Source organism: Neovison vison, chromosome 2, assembly GCF_020171115.1.
Source record: "Neovison vison isolate M4711 chromosome 2, ASM_NN_V1, whole genome shotgun sequence".
NCBI lineage: Eukaryota > Metazoa > Chordata > Mammalia > Carnivora > Mustelidae > Neogale > Neogale vison.
In genome coordinates this window covers 102,350,404-102,371,736 of record NC_058092.1, presented here as the reverse complement: position 1 = coordinate 102,371,736, position 21,333 = coordinate 102,350,404, and positions in this window count along the sequence as shown.

The window sequence follows — 21,333 nt, the reverse complement described above, 5'->3', positions numbered from 1 at the left end:
TGTGGGCTTCGCCCCGGTTTAGTCTCCGGAGCGATGTCCCTCAGCGGAACAGACTTTTAAAAGTCCTGATTTTGTGCTCCGTTGCTCCGCCGCTTGCCGGGAGCCGGCCCCTCCCCCCGGGGTCTATCTTCCCGTCGCTTTGGATTCACTTCTCCGCCAGTCCTACCTTTCAGAAAGTGGTTGTTTTTCTGTTTCTAGAATTGCTGTTCTTCTTCTCTTCGATCTGCCGATGGATTTGCAGGTGTTTGCAATCTTTAGATAAGCTCTCTAACTGATCTCCTGCTAGCTGAGGTAGTCTGAGCCTCCTTCTTCTCCGCCATCTTGACTCCTCCCCTTCATCAATCCTTCTATTGGCTATTGTTTTCTATCCAATAAAAGTGAAACTGTGGAGTTGCTCATGGCAGCAGTCCTTTTCAACTGTTGTCCCCTGCTCCCAGTCTTTTGCAGCTGACTTTTTGTACCTAATTCTTCTCTTATCACAGACTGGAAGTGGCAGGTAGTGGCTACCATATTGGAGAACACAATTCTACTTTCCTTTCTTGCTCGGCCATTTCTAGGCTAAAGAGTAGAAGTTCAGAGATAATTTGGGTAAGAAAGCTATCTAGACAGCCTGCTATCATGGCCTAGGCCCCAATGACCCTGTTGTATTTGCTTTTTTCTAAGACAAAAATAACTTGGCAGCTTTACAGTAGGATGTAATCAGATGAAGACTAAGAATGTCTGGGCCATGATAACCATGAGAAGATAAGAACAATGATGTAAGAGGATGGTTTGGATGGCCTTGTTTTGCCTCATGAGTTTAAGAAAAGATAAAATGTGCTAGAAGTAGAGGTAATCCATGAAACGCAAAGAAAATACACACAGTGAACAGAATGTTTGAAAGGATACTAAGCCTAACATTTTGTGAATATCTCTTGGGCCCCAAGCATTTTACTAAGCCATATATAGGCATTATTTCATTTACTCTTAACAGTAAACTCATGAGTTGGATATACATTCCTCCTTTTACAGATGATGAGTCAAAATGTCACACAGCTACTCAGTGGAGGATCCAAGACCTCAAATCAGTTCTACCTGCAACCCAAGCCTCTGTATATGTTCACCTATAAACAGGGAAGTGAGATGAAGGGCATAATTCCAACTCTACCATGACCTTGTTGTGTGATCTTGTGCAAATAATCTCACCTCTTTGTGCCTCAGTTTCTTTGTTTTGTAAGACATAGGGGTTGGATTCATTGGTTTCTAACTTCTCATTCAACTTTTCCATCCTAACACTCTGACACTCAAATCACTCCTCATTTCTTTGTGGATTTCAACATATCAATTGCTATAGGCAAGAAAAAAAAAAAAAAAAGTATGATGGGCTCCTTTGTTTTGCTCTATTTCTCTCCCATCATTTTTGGTCCATGAGCCACAAAAGGATTTGATTTGGATAGCAATAACATTCCCAGATTTTCTCTATGGGTCAGATATTTAAAAAAGATAATTTAACATTCTCTTAAGAATATTAAAGAGACATTTTCTTTTGAAACATATGAACACACATGTGATCTTAGTGATACCCTGCAAGGAAAATAAAATGTCATAAATTGCTTTCCTGGAGTGGAAGTTCATTACTGAGAAGGGCTTGGTGTGGGGACAGGGAGCAGTTGTCAGTCTCTAGGAGGGTTTTTTGCAAAAGCATATTCAACAGAACAATAAGAGTCTGCTATTTGGAAAAATGAGGGGGGATGCATTTTATTTTGTTAAAATTAAATAAACCTCTATAGAAGTCTGCTCAGCTCATGAAGAAAACTGGAAGCAGTGATTCTGTGTGGGGAGAGGGAAAGAGTCATAATATCAGATAAGGGGTGATCAGTATCTTGTAGAGAGGGCATGAAAGTAAATTTTTTTGAAAGTTAAGATTTTTATTTTCTTTTCTCCTTATTTTAATTACAAAAGTAATGCTTATGGTAAGAAGTCAAACTATGTAGAAATTTATTAAGAGAAATAGATTCTTGTTCATAAAAACCCATATATACATATTTATTACTATAAACAGCCATATTATATATAATATATACTAAAGAGTTATATGGTATATATATTACATAGTATGCATTTTAAACCATTCTCTTACTGGTGGGCATTCATTTTCTTTTTTAAAGACTTTATTTATGTGAGAGAGAGAACGAGCACAAGAGCACTCACAAGCCAGGAAAGAGGCAGAGGATGGGAGAACAGACTCCCTCTGAGCTGGGACCCTGATGCAGGGCTTGATCCCAGGGCCCTGAGATCATAACTCCAGCAGAAGGCAGATGCTTAACCCACTGAGCCACCCAGGCACCCTGGTGAGCATTCATTTTCTAGGATATTTTATATGTATCCAAAAAAGAATGAGAAAAGTCAGCCTTATATTCACATCGGATAAAGAAATTTGAAGATTTGAACTGATAGGGGGCAGAAAGCTAGATTAGGCAGCTCCAGGGATCTTGCAGCCAGGACTGCCTTAAAGATAGATAATTCACATGGCAAAACTAAGTAAGTTCCTAACATTATAAAGTTATAGCATAAGAAAGCTGAAAGGGATTTAAAATAAGTAAGTCCAGTCCCCTAATTTTACCAAGGAGGAAATTGAGACCCAGGGAGGTTGTCTTTCTCAAGGTCACATAACTAGTTAAATGTCACAGTCCTGATTAAAGTCTTATGGCTCTAGACTAGCTTTCTTTGAAAGAAAGAAGTAATAAAAGGACATTATGATTCCACCTATGACTTGGTGCTGAAGGGTTTCTTCCTCTGAGTGGTTGAAACTGTATGCAGATAGGTTTTAAAGTCCTACAAATGCATATTGTGGCTCCCATTTTTGTTATCTTCCATTTATTCTGTATATAGACATACCATTTTGCATTGATGTAAGCATTCAAAGACTATTACTGAGCCTTCTCTACTACCTGGGGAGGCAGCAGAGTGTAAAGGTTAAAAGCCCAGATTTTCATTCTTGCTCTACCTCTCCCCAGTTGCAAGGCTTTGGGTAAATTAATGTCTTTAATCTTCAATTTCTCTATCTCGAATGAGGGAGAATAATTCTACTGTGTATTGTTGTTATGAGGATTTAAATAAATAATATAAGCTAAGTGACTGTCGAGTAAACTTCAGATATCACTACACAGCAGACATTTTGCTAGTCCCAGAGATAAGCAATGAACATGGTACACATATGGTGCAATTCTTAAAGAGCTTATCATATGCTTGAAATTCTCTGAATTAAATCTACATTTTCATTGGTCTGTGCCTTTCTACAAGATACTGATTTCTTTTGTTTGAGCCTTCTTTATCCATTCACTGTTCATTACTTGCCATGAAAACACTGTTTCTTTTAAGACCCAATGGAAATCCCATCTCTTCCATGAAGTCCTTCCAGATTTCCTCAGCTGGAAGTCTTATCACTTTACTTATACTTTCATAGTCCCACAGCATATGGTTTGATAGCATTTTTCACTATCTTGGGTCAGAATTAATCATGTACATCTTCTTTGGTCTTTTTTTTTTTTTTTTTTTTAAGGAACCATTAATCCTTTATTTTTTTTTTCATTTTTTTCCCAATTTATTTATTTTCAGAAAAACAGTATTCATTATTTTTTCACCACACCCAGTGCTCCATGCAAGCTGTGCCCTCTATAATACCCACCACCTGGTACCCCAACCTCCCACCCCCCCGCCACTTCAAACCCCTCAGACTGTTTTTCAGAGTCCATAGTCTCTCATGGTTCACCTCCCCTTCCAATTTACCCAAATTCCCTACTCCTCTCTAACGCCCCTTGTCCTCCATGCTATTGGTTATGCTCCACAAATGAGTGAAACCATATGATAATTGACTCTCTCTGCTTGACTTATTTCACTCAGCATAATCTCTTCCAGTCCCGTCCATGTTGCTACAAAAGTTGGATATTCATCCTTTCTGATGGAGGCATAATACTCCATAGTGTATATGGACCACATCTTCCTTATCCATTCATCCGTTGAAGGGCATCTTGGTTCTTTCCATAGTTTGGCGACTGTGGCCATTGCTGCTATAAACATTGGGGTACAGATGGCCCTTCTTTTCACGACATCTGTATCTTTGGGGTAAATACCTAGGAGTGCAATTGCAGGGTCGTAAGGAAGCTGTATTTTTAATTTCTTGAGGAATCTCCACACTGTTCTCCAAAGAGGCTGCACCAACTTGCATTCCCACCAACAGTGTAAGAGGGTTCCCCTTTCTTTACATCCTCTCCAACACATGTTGTTTCCTGTTTTGTTAATTTTGGCCATTCTAACTGGTGTAAGGTGATATCTCAATGTGGTTTTAATTTGAATCTCCCTGAGGGCTAATGATGATGAGCATTTTTTCATGTGTCTGATAGCCATTTGTATGTCTTGATTGGAGAAGTGTCTGTTCATATCTTCTGCCCATTTTTTGATGTGTTTGCCTGTTTCGTGTGGGTTGAGTTTGAGGAGTTCATTATAGATCCTGGATATCAACCTTTTGTCTGTACTGTCATTTGCAAATATCTTCTCCCATTCCGTGGGTTGTCTCTTTGTTTTTTTGACTGTTTCCTTTGCTGTGCAGAAGCTTTTGATTTTGATGAAGTCCCAGAAGTTTATTTTCGCTTTTGTTTCCTTTGCCTTTGGAGACGTATCTTGAAAGAAGTTACTGTGGCTGATATCAAAGAGATTACTGCCTATGTTCTCCTCTAAGATTCTGATAGATTCCTGTCTCACGTTGAGGTCTTTTATCCATTTTGAGTTGATCTTTGTGTACGGTGTAAGAGAATGGTCGAGTTTCATTCTTCTACATATAGCTGTCCAGTTTTCCCAGCACCATTTATTGAAGAGACTGTCTTTTTTCCACTGTATATTTTTTCCTGTTTTGTCGAAGATTAATTGACCATAGAGTTGAGGGTCCATATCAGGGCTCTCTACTCTGTTCCACTGGTCTATGTGTCTGTTTTTATGCCAGTACCATGCTGTCTTGGTGATCACAGCTTTGTAATAAAGCTTGAAATCAGGTAAGGTGATGCCGCCAGCTTTATTTTTGTTTTTCAACATTTCCTTAGCGATTCGGGGTCTCTTCTGATTCCACACAAATTTTAGGATTATTTGCTCCAGCTCTTTGAAGAATGCCGGTGGAATTTTGATCGGAATGGCATTAAAAGTATAGATTGCTCTAGGCAGTAAAGACATTTTAACAATGTTTATTCTTCCGATCCAAGAGACAGCAATCAGACAACAGAGAGAAATAAAAGGTATCCAAATTGGTAATGAAGAAATCAAACTCTCTCTCTTCGCAGATTACATGATTCTTTATATGGAAAACCCAAAAGACTCCACCCCCAAACTACTAGAACTCATGCAGCAATTCAGCAGCGTGGCAGGATACAAAGTCAATGTGCAGAAATCAGTGGCTTTCTTATACACTAACAATGAAAATACAGAAAGGGAAATTAGAGAATCGATTCCATTTACTATAGCACCAAGAACCATAAGATACCTGGGAATAAACCTAACTATAGAGGTAAAGGATCTATACTTGAGGAACTATAGAACACTCATGAAAGAAATTGAAGAAGACACAAAAAGATGGAAGACCATTCCATCTTCTTTAGTCTTGGTAGTCAGTACTCAGTAACTGGTAAACCCAGTTCTATCACTATTCTTGTCATGCATTATTATGATGCTGATAATTACCATTTTAAAGAACTACAAGCTAAGGCTCAAAACAGATGAATTCAGCTACCTAAAACCTACCAGCTAGGAAGAAGTAAAATCAGGGCTAGAACCCAGGTCTCCCAACAACACCTCTGGAAATGGACTTGTCTCTAGACTTGCCTCAACTTAGACAAGTCACTCAGCTGTAGTTTCTTCCTCTGCAAGTGAATAAGAAAAATGGTGGTGAACATGTGGTAGAGAAAAACACAGTACAACTAAATGCTACATAAACACCTAACAAAATAAACATTTCCCCCTCTCTATTGCCTATCCACTATGTGTGAGACATACATGATAGATCTGACTGTTGGCTAGTCAGCCAATGGCAGAACAAGAGGCATATCCTTGTCTCCTGAAGCCAAATCCAGTGGTCATTCCAATAGAACACAGCTGTCTGTTGGCATTAGCTACCTCTTATCCATCATCTACCGTCCATCTCCAGCATTTAAATTGAGAGGGGTTCCAGATGCATTGTCCATGTTATCTTTGTTTGGATGGATATTTAGAAGGAGGGGAAGCTGGTTAAAAGAATAATTCAACTGATAATTGATCAGAGTAACTGGTTTACGTTACCATTAAAGCATACCATAACCTACCTCCTAACCCTCCACATTCTTGCCTTACTAGTCTCTTTCATTTACAGTAAAGTGCTTTAAGTGATTTTCTTTTCTTTCTCTTTTTAAGTGATTTCTTGCCAAAAAGCAAATCAGTTTTTAGTATGCATCATTAATGACCTATAAATCAGTATTTCAGGTCTGACTAGTATCTTTTTCATTGAAAAATTGTGTATTCTACTGGAGTTTTTCATGACAAAGTACATAAATGTCTAAATACCTAAAATAAAATACTTCCACCACTTCTGAAATTTTTTAGGGCCAGATTCTATTTGGCAGACACATTATAGAATGGGTCTTTGTCTTCTCTAAGTGTGTATATGTGGCTTATGTGTCTCCATCCTTATTATTTTTAAATTATTTGCTTCTACCACTCTATCTCTGCTCCTCAGTTTTAAGATATTTTCTTTAAAAATGCCTCACAAAACTAAGATGTACCTTGCTTAGCTGATTGTACATATATAAGACAGAATAAATAACTCACAGCAAACTAGATGCACCAAAAGTGGAGATCCACAGCCATTTAGGTACTGCCTGAGGTTAGAACTTTCCTAATCTACTGAGCATTCAGTGCAAGTCAAATATCCACCATAGACGATGGAGGTTAGGAATTGAAATAAGTAAAACCAGGATATGTATTCCATCTCAGGGAGTTGCCTCCCTGAGGATCAAGATTATACCCTAAGGAAAGCTTTAGAAAAGTGAACACAAATGAGGACAAACTAAGGTAGAACAGATGGTACACTAAGGACAGGTGACTCAGGTACAGGCAAACTCAATTGTCATGTGTCTCCTGTGTTTTGTTTTTAATGAGATAATTAGGGAAAGCATCTTTTGATTTATGTTTTGGGAGATGTTGGGCACTAGATCTGCATAGAGGTGATATAATTTATGAATTAAGTGGGAGTTTATCTTCAATGTCCTATTGATTCTGGCATTTGTTTTCATACTGAGGTTTAAGCTAGAGGAAACAGCCTTGGCCCATAAGAGAAAGGTCTGGGGCAGTGCTTCACCAAGGCTACATGCAGGTTTTAGAAGCACACTTGGACCCAGGTTAACACCAGGTCACTCAGGCCTGAAAACCCCATGCAGGAGGCACACTAAACGTTTTCTCTTGCCCATGACCAGGCTGAGGTATTTCTTGTGCTCAGAGAGCCTCAACCTTTTCCAAATTCCATCAAAAGAAGAAACTCAATAAGCTAGAAGAAACAAGCTCCGAGTACAGCTGTTAACCATCTCATTTTAAAATGCAGCCCCACCTGCCATAACAACAAACCTGCTCATCACAAAGCCGCTCTTAGATCTGTGATCTATGAGAAGGCTCGGGACCCCACCTGTGAGCTCCCCAGACCTAACCTTATCATATCAAACAGATGGGTAATAACATGAAACTTTCACTCTAATAAAAATTGCCTCTTCCTTTTATCAATGGGTCAGATCAGACCAGACACCAGAGAGTTCTCTCAGATCTAGCCAAATACAGAAAGCTGCTTTTGTTGTACAAAGGGTAATGGAAAATGGTTAAAGAAATATTTTGCAAGCTTAAGACCTATCCAAGACCAACACATTCAGCCCATTTTTTAAGTGCATATGCTTGTTCAAAGTCAGTCTGTTGTATGACCTCAAAGAAAAGATAATTCATCTTCTAATGACGAAAGGCTTTTATATTTATGGAATAAGGAAATTCAAAATATCTTAAAGCTCACCCAACCCAATCTTCTTGCCATAGCAAAAACATTCTCTAAAGCACAAAAGACGGATGGGACTGCCAAAGTTTTGAAATATTAAAAAATTTTTTAAATTGTGAAATAATTTCAAAATATAGCAAACCCCAGATTTAATGAAAGTATTTTGACAGGTCTTTAAAAAAATAAAATTTTACATATATAGGTATTTATATGCATTTATACCTATTATGTATTATAGGCATATGTATATATGTACATATAATATTGGTTTTTGTTGTAAATTTTATATGAGTGATATCAACAAGGGTGTATATCTATTTGCAACTTGACTATTTGCATAAAAAATTATTTTTTTTCTTGATTTTTTTCCCTCAATTTATCCAGGTTAACACATATTATGCTAATTTGTTTATTTCATTTAAGTAACTATTCAGTATTTCATTATATGGATATATCTAGGATGGGATGACTATATAATTTATTATCAAAGTACCCTCTTTTGAAAATTAAAATAGGCTCAATTAATACATCAATAAAATAGGCTTAACTTAGGACTATACCAGGCAAATCAAGAGGTAGGGTCACCCTGAGTATGGTACCATTTTTACACATCTCTGTTGACTGACATATTGTTTTGAATTTCAGGTATTATAAGGAATGACGCAATGAATATTTTCAAACATGTGTCCTGATGTCCATGGGTGAGTATTTTCTAGCATTTTATTTGTAAGCCATAGATATGCATATTTTGACTTTATTTACATATTGACATATTGCTTTGCAAATCTGTATATCCTTTAAGTTATTCATAGGACCTACTATTCCCCCTCACTTTCATCAGTACTTTTCATCAGTACTTATAGAATCACTTGAGGGGGTGGCATTTCATTACTGCATAATTTGCATTTCTCTTTTTTTTTTTTAAGATTTTTATTTATTTATTTGACAGACAGATCACAAGTAGGCAGAGAGGCAGGCAGAGAGAGAGAGGGAAGCAGGCTCCCTGCTGAGCAGAGATCCTGATGTGAGGATGGATCTCGGGACCCTGAGATCATGACCTGAACTGAAGGCAGAGGCTTAACCCACTGAGCCACCCAGGTGCTCCTGCATTTCTCTTTTAACAGTAGGATTGCACAACCTTCCACGTTCACTAGCCCTTTGGATTTCTTCTTCTTTCTGATAAATAGCTGTCATTATTTGTGTCATTTTATTTGGGTTAATCTCAAGTAAATAAAATATGGCTATTTGTTTTTTATCCTATTTGAAAATATCTGTCTTTTAGGTGAGTTAAGGCAACTTATATTTTCTGTGATTATAAATATATTTCACTATATATATATATATATATATATATATTCATTCTTGATCAACCCCACTAGGGTTTACCAATTTTATTAAAAAGTTTTCACATAATTAAATAAATGTTGGTTATAGGTAAATCTGGTGAGAATTGATATCTTAACATGAGTCCTTCAATCTATGATTATGGGATATCTCTCCATTTATTTGGATCATTAATTTTCCTTAGAGGTGTTTTGTTAGTTTTAATATTAGTATTTTGTCAGCCTTGTGTTTATTATTTTTGAAGCTATTGTAAATGGTATTTTATAATTCATTTTCAAATTGCTGTTAGGATGTAGAAGTAAAATTGATTTTTATATATTCATCTTTTTTTTTAATATTTTCTCCCATTCAGTAGGTTGCCTTTTTTTTTTTAAGATTTTATTTATTTATTTATTGGACAGAGAGAGAGATCACAAGTAGGCAGAGGCAGGCAGAGAGAGGGGAGGAAGCAGGCTCCTCGCTGAGCAGAGGGCCCGACGCGGGGCTCGATCCCAGCACCCTGGGATCATGACCTAAGCCGAAGGCAGAGGCTTAACCCACTGAGCCACCCAGGCGCCCCTTATATATCCATCTTGAATGAATGAAATTATCAGTGGCAGCCTTGCTAAATTAACTCATTGACTCAAACTGTAGATTTTGGGACTTTTGAAATTCAAAACCTCATAATTTATGAATAAAAGCAATTTTGCTTCTTCCTTTCCCACCTTTCTACCTTTTATTTCTTTTTCTTTTCTAATTTCATTGGTATACAGGAGTGAATGAAAGTAACGAAAACATATTTTGCCTTGTTTCTGATCTCATGAGGAATTTTTTTAATGTCACGACATTGAGTATGCTCTCTGTAGGGTTTTTGTAGATGACTTTTATCAGATCAAAATTCTCCTCTATTCCTAGTTTGCTGTGAGTTGGTCATAAGCATGTTGAGTTCTATCAAATGCTTTGCATCTATTGAAATAAACGTGTTTTTTCCCCTGCTTTATTCTGTTAATATGGCTAATTGCATTTGTTAATTTTTCTGACTGTTAAGTCAGCCTTGGAATAAACCAATCCTACTTAGTGATAATGTATAATGTTTCTTATATATTAGCTTTTGTTTGACATCCTGAGAAATTTGGGCTCTGAAATACTATATGAGATTTGGTTTTACCCTGAAGAGATTTTGAACTTCCCTTTTGAGGCTCCTGTGCCATGCAGTTTCAAAATATAGCAATAATCTGGAGTCTTCCACTGTATTGGGATGTCATCTCCTAAATCACCCCCAAGATGATAGAGATTTCATTCTGAATTTTTGAAGTTTATACTCCAGCTTCATAGGCTTTTCTGTTGTCCCAGAATTTAGTAAATGCTTTGTCAGGAAAACAAAACCCAGTCATGTATTTCAATCCTTTTGGAACTGTAGAGTTTAGTTTTTAGAATTGAAGAACACAAGTTTCAACTGAGGAGAATAAATTATGCAGGAAGGAATCATTGTTCATCAGATAATGCAGAGTTAATAATGACTGAAGTCTAGCCTGTTAAATCTGTATCCTTAAGCCAGAGAAAGGAAGAGGGGCTGAAGAACTCCAGCCCAAGTACTAGATTAATTTAAATGCTATTTTATCTCCAACACTTGGTCCTAATCGTCTCCTCTTGAACACTCAATACCTGCATTCATGCTGGCTGGCCCCAGGGATGCAGAGCAGCCCACTGTCCCCACTGAAAGGAAATGAAAAATCGGCTGATGCTAAACAGACCTCCTTCAGCAACTATAGCCATCTAAGCACTATGTCCTGCAGCGTGATTAATGATTTTTCTTTCCCTTCATGTTTAAGGGCAATGTGTTTTAGAAAGGAAGAGAGAGAAATAGAATGAAGAAGGGGGATGAAGGAGAGAGCAGAGATGCAAAAGTAAGAAAGGGGAACCATATAAGAGGAGGAAAGGTAAGAAAATGATCTTTCAAAATGAAATGGAAAATATTTCATAGAATTAGCTAGAACTGTATATTTTCTCCTAATATGAAGGATTCCACTTCTACCCTACATAAGAATGTCAAGTTATTTTGGTCAATCTTATCTAAATAATATGCTCCACTGAAAACAGTAAAGGGAAAGGAAATTTAGAAGAGGCTCTGCATCCCCATACAAAACTTTTGTTTTTAAGTCATCTGTACCTGACCTCAAAAAGAAATGAAGTTTCATTTTACCTCTCTATAATTGTAGATTAATTATTGTAATTTAAGACTTTAAATACATTGGGAGGGACAAGGAATTGAGAGAGTGATATTTGGCGCATTGATAACCCTTTCTTACTTGTATATATTACTGTGTATATACTCATATATTGTATATATATGTATACATAGCATGATACATTGCATACATATGAAATATCTATACTTACCTATATCATATCTTGAGGGATGCGAGGTTGTAACAACTGTCATCTCATTTATTGACACAGTTGATTTTCCAGATATGACAGTCTAGACCATTTCCCCACATGTGTCAAAGGCTGTGCAATGTGGAAAAAACTTCTGCCAAGAGCTTATACATTATGAAAGCTCGTCTTTTTTCATCAGCCTCGGTTTATGTTAAAGGTACAAAGGCTATTTCCCTTCTTCATCTTCAGTACCTGCTCTGGGTTTTCATGCATTGGATTCTCAACAGCTTTCTGTAAGGCTATAGATCTCGTGTTAATATGGACCCCATGTACTGAGGTCTGAAGGCTGTGTCAGCAGTGACTCCTGGAGAGCATCTTGCAGAGGGGCTTGGTGGAAAGAAAGGGGAAGGTATTCGGGGGTATTGTGTGCAGTTAAATTTGAACCACCCAGCAGCCAGCAATCAAACATATGTGCACAGGAGAGAGCAAGTACATTTGCTTGGCCAAAGCATAAATTATAGGTTAAAGATCATCATAAACAAGAACAAGATTACTGAGGGATGTTGATAGACAGCCTTAAAAACCAGAATGAAGCATTCATATTTGATTAAAAAGACAAAGACAACAAAAAACCATGTACATTCCAGAGAACTTGTCAATAGATCAAACATGAGATTCATGCTTACTAGTCAAGGCACTGGAGTGCAACTTGATCGAAATGTTTGAGAAGGAAAATTTTTTTCTATTGTATAAAGGGCACACAGAAGGGGCAGACAGCTGGCAAGGAGGATGGTTTGTAATATCTTAGGTGTCATGTGATTAGAGAGGGCCCAGACTAGAATGTGGACTAGAAAGAGGTAGGAAAGGGTGGCTCTGAAAGGTCTTTCAGATAAAGAAATAGGAGGACTTAAAGACACACCAATCATGGGGATTCTGGAGGAAGTAGCTTGTAACACTCCAGGTGGTGTGCCAGGAGGTAGGATGGTAGCATGCCACTGATGAGGATGGAAAGTTGGGAAGGAATAAGAGTCCTGTCTCGGCTGCAGTATGACTTTCCTTGCCACCTCTTTATTAATGCAGGTTTTATGACACAGGTGTAATAATTAATCTAAATGGCTAGCAGATGTGGCTATCCATCTTTGGGCATACTGGCCCCCAAACAGTCTCCCAATCAGCAAATTCTCAAACAAGGCCAAAGAAAATTAAAGAAAATAAATTCTGTTGAGATATTTATGGAGGCCACCTGGATAGAAATTTGACAGCTAGGAACTTGCCTGGATGCCAGGCAACTAAGGAAAGGTCAGAGCTTCTGGAGCAATAGGGCTTGTGGAGCCAAAGAACAGCAATGGCGGGGAGGAGTGTTTGGTCACATTTCCTCTCAAAAAAGATTAAACATGGAGTTTTGTCTTTTAGAGAAAAACATTGTTAAAATCTTTGCCTATGTGCTGTGGACATACCTCCCTTGTCTCTTGACAAGAGTCATACCATTTCCTTTATTTTTTTATTATTATGTTCAGTTAGCATATAGTACATCATTAGTTTTTGATGTAGTGTTCAATGATTCATTAATTATAACACCCAGTGATCATCACAACATGTACCCTTCTTAAGATGCGTCACCCTGTTACCCCATCCTCCCTACCCTCCTCCCTTCTGTAACCCTCAGTTTGTTTCCTGGAGTCCACAGTCTGTCATGTTTTTTTTCCCTCTCTGATTTCTTCCCATTCAGTTTTCCCTCCCTTTCCCTATGGTCCTCTTATATTCTACATAGGAGTGAAACCATATAATAATTGTCTTTTTCTGCTTGACTTATTTCACTTAGCATAATCCCCTCCAATTTCATCCATATTGATGCAAATGGTAGATATTCAACCTATCTGATGGCTGAGTAATATTCCATTGTAAATATGAACCACATCTTTATCCATTCATATGTTGAAGGGCATTTTCTTCAATTGTGTACTCTACCCAGGCTCAAACAATCAGTGTGGGCTTTGTTTATGTATCAGTTACCTCCTCTTCATTTCTTCCAATTACCACCTCCCAATGTGGGAAGTGTAACTAATCTCCCTGCCTTCGACGTCTTTCTGCTCCTGCCGTAGCAATCATTCTAAGTTGCAACTTTGATCATACCGTTTACCTGTTTAAAACTTTTATCACTTCCCCTTTGCCTACTGAATAATATCTAGATGCCTGTTACTAAAATCTCTACATAAGTGGATTCAATTTCTCTTTCCATTTTCCATTTCAAGTCCATTGCATACTACCAATACCTCTGTTATATGAGCTCTCTGCCTCAGATAAACTCTATCCTTCAAAATAATGTCTGCTCCTCTTGCTGTTTATGCACTTGTTTCAATGGCAAAAACTCCTCTTTTTTTCTCTACACGTTTTCAAAACCATATTCTCATGCTTTAAGGGCCAACTCGTGACCTATTTCCATTTGTTTGGTTATTCAACAAATATTTATTAAATTAAGGTACTGTTGTAGACTGTGAGTATGCAGTGGTGTAAGGATAGACAAGGGCCTTGCTTTCATGGAGCTGCCATTTTAATGGGAGAAATAACAAAATGAATAGTTCAAAGAACATATAGAGAATAAAGGTCAAAAATGTACAAACAAGAGCTTTGAGGAAAACAGGTTTGCATTTCAGGGTAAAATGGAGTAAGCACATCCACCCTTTCTTTTCTACTGAAGACAACTATAAAACCTAGACAGAATGTGTGTAGCAGCTATTTCAGGTCTGAATAGTAAATGGAACCAGATGTATTTGAGAAGATGACTAGAATTCTGAGTATCACTGAGCCAATAATTGGTTTACCATTTTTTTTTTCTTCTAGTATCCTCCAGACTAAACTCAGTGTACTAGGAATCCAGAATTAGGTATCTGACAAAGAACAGTCCAGGAATTTTTGCTCAACAAGTAGGGAAAGGCAGAGAGAAAATGAAGAAATCCTTTCCTTTTTCCCCCTCTTTTCTCCAGTCTCTCAATTTTTAAGGCCTAATAATTCAGTGGTAATTCAGGAGCAGGTAATGGGAGCCAACAAGAACCAAAGCTCAGAGAGGAATTATTTTCTTCCATTCAACGGAGCTGTGGTTTCAAGCGGATAGGGCCAATGCTTGTTGCATGTTTTCTCTCTTCAGTGTTCTTGTGCTTAGCCCCTGGTGTAGTTGCAGTTGTAGAAGTTTATTACAGAAAAGGAAGACTACAATCTCATTTTCCAACCAGAGCACCAAAAAGAGGAGCCTCAAGGACTGGAAAATGTACCAAGGAGGTTGTTCAGACAGAGGAAATCAGAAATGCTCCTACATGAAGTTATTTATGAATTCTTAGGTTAGGCTTCTTGCTATACATGCATGGAACTGATCATTTTCAGGTATTAGACACTGAGAGCTGAACTAACAGACTATATTTCAGGTCCCAGACTGGCTACAAGGTGATACACATGAAGAAAATATCTGCATAGCACTTCAGTGGCTTCAAAAACTGAATTGACATTGGAATGACAGTACCTAGAAGGTGGATCAGAAATTGTGACCTAAGTCTAACCAGGTCATCTGCCTACAAAAGCAAAAATAACAACATACCTCATAGCATTTAAATAAGACCCAAAGTCTCATAATATAATACTCAAAATATGTAGGCTGAAATCCAAAATTACTCAACATCAGAACCCAGGACATCTCAGATTACATGAGAAAAGACAGTCAATAGATGTCAACACTTACATGACATAGATGTTAAAATTATTTGACAAAGACTATAAAGCTGCTATTTTAAAAATGCTTCAGGCAAGAAATGCAAACTCTCTTGACATAAATGGAATAATAGAAAGTCACAGCAAAGAAATGGAAGTTTTAAAGAAGATGCTATGAAAATTACAGACAATAGCCAAAATTTTTAGAAGCTCACTGGGTAGGTTCAATAGCAGAATGGAGAGGACAGAGTAAAGAAACAGTGATCTTGGAGATAGATTAATAGCTATTATCCAATGTGGAAAACAAAAAATAGAAACTGAGGTACCTGTGAGATAGTTTTAAAAGAATCTAATATTCATTTTATTGGAATCCAGAGGAGAGGGGAGAAGTACCTTTTTTATAAATATTCAAAGACATAAAAACCAAAATCATTTCAAATTTGGTGAAATATGTAAGTCTATAGATAAAATTTCAGTGAACTCTGAGTAGAATAAACCCTAAAAAAAAAAAAAACTATGCCTAGATGTATCCTAGATGTATCATGATCAAAATAATGAAAACTGAACACAAAGAGAAATATTGGAAAGCAGTCAGAGAAAGACAAAATAGAAATGTATATGGCAAAGCATTCAGTAAAATGTAAAATGCTTTATAAATGTGAAGAGTTAATATTATTAATGCTGATAATGTTCGAACTTGTACATTAGTGTTATGCAATTTTTAATTTTAAAGTCAGGAAGTTGATTCAAGCTACAAGTAAAATAGGAAAGGAAGGAGAGGAGAGGAGAGGAGAGGAAAAAGGAAAGGAAAAAGAAGCCAGAGAAAAACAATACACTGCCTATATGACTGCAATGATCTGAATGATTGTGGATTGCTCAGAAATCATGGAGGCCAGAAAAAAATGGTACTTTAAAAAATATATTTTACATTTTATGCAATTTTAGGTTCATAGAAAAATTGAGCAGAAGGTACAGAGATTTCCCACACATCCTTATCCCCTGCATTTGCATAGCCTCCTCCATTATCATACCTTTACACATGCATAACTTCCCCCATTATCAATATTCCCCCATCAGAGTGGTCCATGTATTACACTACCTCCTACATAAGCATGGCCTCTCCTGCTATCCATATTCCCCCATCTGAGTGGCATATTTATTACAATAGACGAACTTGTACTAACACACCATCATCACCCAAAGTCCATGTTTACAATAGGGTTCATTCTTAGTGTTGTACTTGTATGACTTCAAACAAATGTATAATAACATTTATGAAACATGGTGGTATCATACAGAATGATTTCACTGCCCTAAAAATCCTCAGTGTTCCACCTTTTTATCCTTCTCACCCACTAACTTCTGGCCATCACTGATCTTTTTACTGCCTCTACAGTTTTAACTTTTTCAGAATGTCAATGAGAATTGTTAAGCAAGTAGCCTTTTCAGATTGACTTATTTCCCTTAGCAATATGCATTTAAGGTCCCTTCATGTCTTTTAATAGCTTGATATCTTATTTCTTTTTAACTATGAATAATATTCTATTATCTGAATGAACCACAGTTGATTTACCCACTTACCTACTCAAACACATCTTAGTTGCTTCCAAGTTTTGGCAGTTATGAATAAAGCTGCTAGAAACATCCATGGCCAGGGTTTTGCGTGGACATAAGTTTTCAGCTTTTGGGGAGTAAATACCAGATAGCATGACTGCCAAATATGGTACGAGTATGTTTAGTTTTATAAGACTGCCAAACTGCTACCACTTTGCATTTCTACTAGCATTGAATGAGAGTTCCTGTCACCAGCATTTGATGTTAGTATTCTGGATTTTGGTCATTGTAAGAGATGTGTAATGGTATCTTGTTGTTAAAGTGCCTTTTCATATACTTACTTGCCATCTGTGTATCTTCTTTGGTAAGGTGTCTTTTAAGGTATATGGCTCTTTTTTTTAGTTGAGTTTGTTTTCTTATTGTTGTGTTTTAAGAGTTTATTGTGTATTTTGGATTTTATTCCTTTCTCAGATATATCTTTTGAAAGTGTTTTCTTTACAAACCTTTTCAACTAAATGTTGCTGAACAACTAGACACCCATATACGCCCCCCATAAAAAAGGGTATCTAGAGAGAGACCTTATATCCTTCACAAAAATTAACTCAAAATGAATCACAAACCTATATGTAAAATGCAAAATAATAAAACTCCAAGAAAATAACATAAGAGAAAATCTAGATGACCCTGTGGCTTATCTTTTCGTTCTCTGGACAGTATCTTTTGCAGAGATAAAATTTTTAATTTTAATAAACTCTAGCTTATTAATTACTTTTTTTCATGGGTAATATCTTGGTGTCGTATTTAGAAAATCAACAACTCCAGGGTCATCTGAGCCAACCAGAGCTTTCTAAAAAAAGAAACTTAATGGGTGGAGTAGTCTGACTCTTTATCTAGTTGTTTAGCTGGAAATATATTTATTCAAATGGGTATCTTTGGAGTGGATGCCTGAGCAATAAAACACTTAATGTTAGGCATAAACCATATAACACAATGACAATTAATATCTTAGCAGGACGTTTTTGTAGATATAGGCAACATGTGTATAAAAATGTATATGGAAAGGCAAAGACACTAGAATAGCTGAGACAGTTTGGAGAAAAGGAAGAATAAAGTTAGAGGAATTGCACTACCTAATTTTAAGACTACTATATAGATAACAGTAATAAAGATGATGTGGTATTAGCAAAGGGGTAGACATACAGATTAATGGCAGAGAATAGATGGTCCAGAAATATACCGATGCAAATATGGCCATTTTTTGTTAGACAAAAGTACAAAAACAAATCAATAGAAAAAAGGTAGTCTTTACAAATATGGTTTAGAAACAATTACACATTCATATGCAAACAATAATGATAATAACAACCTTGGCCTATATGTTATATCCGATGCATAGATTAACTCAAGATGAATCATAAATCCAAATGGAAAATGTGAAAGTATAAGACTTTTAGAAGAAAACACAGGAGATAATCTTCATGCTGAAGAGTTAAGAGTTCTTAGACATGACATGAAAAATATGATACATGAAGGAAAAATGTGAAATTGAAGTCTCTCAAAATTAAAAGCTTTTACTCTGTCAGAGATCCTATTAAAAGAATAAAAAGACAAGCTACAACCTAGGAGAAATATTTACAAATCACACCTCTGAAAAAAAGACTTGCATCCAGAAAATAGAAAGGAATCTCAACACTCAACAATAAGAAAATAAAGGACTCAATTAAAACATGGGAAAAAGACTCTAATATATACTTCAAAAAAGAGACTATGTAGATAACAATTATTACATACATGAAAAGATGTGCAAAATTATTAGTCGTCAGGGAAATGTAAATTAAAATCATGATAAAATACAGTATCCATTTATTAGAATGGCTAAAATTCCTTAAAAATCCAATAATACGATGTATTTGTGAGAATGTGGGACAGCTGGAACTCTCATACATTGCTGGTTGGGGTGCCGTATGATACAGCCACTCTAGAAACAGTTTGACAGTGGATGGTTAAAGAAACTTTAGTAGATCATACAGTGCAATGCTAAGTCAGAAATAAAAAAGGATGAATTACTAATATAGGCAACAACTTGGTTGAATCTATAAGACATTATGCTAAGTAAAAGAAGCCAGTTTCAAAGGTTATACACTGTATGATTCCATTTGTGTGGCACTCTCAAAAAGACAAAACTATGGTTAGTTCACTGAGGACAGGTCACTGGTTGCCAGAGGATAGGAGTAGGATGAGTTTATTACTCTTTAGGAGTAACACAAAAGAGCTTTTTGGGGGAGGTAATAGAACTGTTCTGTGTCTTGATTGTGGTGGTGATTCTTTACATGTATTAAGAGTCATAGAACTAACTGACTTCTTCCCGTAAATGTGTGTTTGCACTATAATTTAAAAAAATTTAAAACAACCACCACAACAGTTCTGACTCAGTCAAAAAGATGTCAAAAAGAAGGCCTATCAGCTTTAGTTATAAAGTAAATACTTATGGGATGATAAAAAATGAATAGATGAATGGATTCTAGTAAGTATCTTCTAGAAACCTTGTCTTTGTATAACATTAACAGTACAGATTTCATACATAGTAGCAATATAATAAGGGAACAGAATGTATCCTTTCTATAGGTTCCTACTTCTTTCTTTGTATATACAGCTGACTCTGGAAAGCAGTATAGAAGAATTTTAGAACATAGTCCTTTGGAAACAAATGACAAATAGAAAAGAAAGAAGAAAAGGAAGCCTGTACTATTGCAAACAGCAGGACAAAACCTGGAAAAATTGGGTATTTGTAAGCATCTTGCAAATACATAGCACATACGCAAGCATTTGCCACTTATGTAGACACAACCTAATGTATGATGATCAGGAAAAGACCATGTATTTTCTATCTCTGGGCAAATTAGCCTAAAAGAGATTGATGTAACTCTTTCATATTCAGCTAAATAAAATAAATATGGATTCAACCACCATTTGTGTTCCAAATCCATATTCCAATGCCTTTTCTCAAGAATTTAGGAACTAAAAATACAGTTTTTGCTCATTTATACAAATATAGCTTTTGTTTATTTACCTATACAAGGCCCAGTCTTGTATTGGACAAACTTATAAGCCCCACCAGGTGAAAAGGATTCTATTCAGCTTAAGAATTTAGCTTCTACAGAACATCAGTGGTACAACTCCTTGGAAAGGCATGCCTCCCTAGTAGATAAGTCCTTGCCTTTCATGAATAAGAACAGATTTACTGTTTTACTCCTATATTCCTCTTGGTTCAGTGTTCTTGCTTAGGATCTGCCTGGTAACTGAAAAATCAATTATCTTTGAATTTTGGGAAAAAAAAAGAATATCATTCCTTCCTCCTTAGAGTATTTACAAATACCTTTAAGATAGTAAAATATCCCAAGAGAAGAAGGGTGAGAGAGAGTATAGATAAATACTTGTGCCTGCACTAAATATACAAATGTAAACTATGGAGTAATGGGGATACCCCCAGGAGTGTTTGTTTGGGACTCTCCTTAGCTATTCATTCATTCTTTCATTCATTCATTTATCCTACATGCAAGTATTAAAAAACTGCTGTGTGCCACTATTTTCAGTCATAGGCCAAGGCTGATGCTAATCAACAGGTAAAATGGAATATTGAATTCTTGAATAAAATTATACAAAAAACAACAATAGCAACAACAACCCACTCTCCTAGTCATCCTTCCTTATAGATATACTCTCACTATGTTTGGGGAAAATGAGAGAGGCCCTTGTTTTATGGGCTCCCAAGCCTACTAGCTTTAAAGTATGAAGAAGGCCTTAATTAGATTTTTGACTTTATGGGAAGAGAAGATAGCCTTCTTAGACATGTGCTTATGAGATGGCTATTATTGTGGGTGGCCATGGAAAAGGTATTAGAATGTTGACTGGCAGTAAAATCACATTTCAAAGTGTGGAATAAGAATATTTTTATTTAGTTTAGAAATATATTGAGGGTGAGACTAGAGAAAGGAATTCCAGTAAGAGAGACATGTGTATGCTATTTTGCCAAAACTATTTGATGATCTTTGAAGAGATCATAAATAGCCTAGGAAAGGATGTACTAATTTCACCTGGATTGTTTGCTGTTACAGATGTTGTGACAAAAATTCACACTATTGGAAATAAACTGTTTTAGACATTAAAAAAACAAAAACAAAAGCAAAAACAGAAAACAGATTTACCATGGAAGGACAGTCAAGTCAAATAGAACTTTTTCAATTTCTTTGCTAAAACTGTGGCTTATTTTGAATCCAACTTCAGTTTCATAAATTCAAATAACTTTTGTGCTTTAAAATAAATTTCTCTGAAAAAAAAAAAGACCTTTA